The sequence below is a fragment of the Neoarius graeffei genome, chromosome 26 (genome assembly GCF_027579695.1).
Source record: "Neoarius graeffei isolate fNeoGra1 chromosome 26, fNeoGra1.pri, whole genome shotgun sequence".
Taxonomy (NCBI): Eukaryota; Metazoa; Chordata; class Actinopteri; order Siluriformes; family Ariidae; genus Neoarius; species Neoarius graeffei.
The window spans coordinates 12567016-12567768 of NC_083594.1; positions in this window are offsets into that span (position 1 = coordinate 12567016).

The following is a 753-nucleotide window of genomic DNA, read 5'->3' on the forward strand; positions in this document are numbered from 1 at the left end:
CAGTACTAAACTCTACTTCTTGGTTTGGTACCATCAAGAAAACCTCATTTTGTACCTTTTTTTTAAAGTATGTATTTTCACACCTTCTAAAATTTAATTTAAGATCCATAACTGAACCTTGTGGACCATTGATTTTAAAGCATTAGTTAAATAAAATAAAGGTACACCATATCCTATCCTCCTTTCCAGGCAAAAGATATATACACACACACACATTTTTAATGGTACCAGTGCAGGAACGAGGAAAAGTAGAGTTTGGTGCCAAGTGGTTCTTTAACATTAACTGTTTTCACACTGACTGATAATGGGCTTTATTATTTCTATAAGCCTAATTTGCCTGCATTTGGGTTTGCATTTAAATAGTTCTAATTAGTCCAGACATTTTACCATAATAAAGCAGGGCACGGAGAGGGAGCTTGTGCCCCCCCAGCAAACAAGTAAATAAACAAGTCGCATGGCATATTTATTTAAAGCCAGCTTGAATAGATGGATTCAGCCTCTGAATGCGGACAATGCAGGAGCAACTTGTCGGATTAGTTCATTCACAGATACCCTTTGCATGCATGACAAGAGGCCAAAAAGATTGAGGGGGTGTTATTCAGTAGGATTAGCTTTAATAGCTTTACCTTCTTTTTTATTCGCACTTAAACTTCTGCGTGGAGAAATGAGATTACTGGCAGGCTGAGTGCTTCCTCATAATGCCGCTCAGCCGGCTGAAGGAAATGAGCGGCTGAGGAGGGAATTAATAAAAAG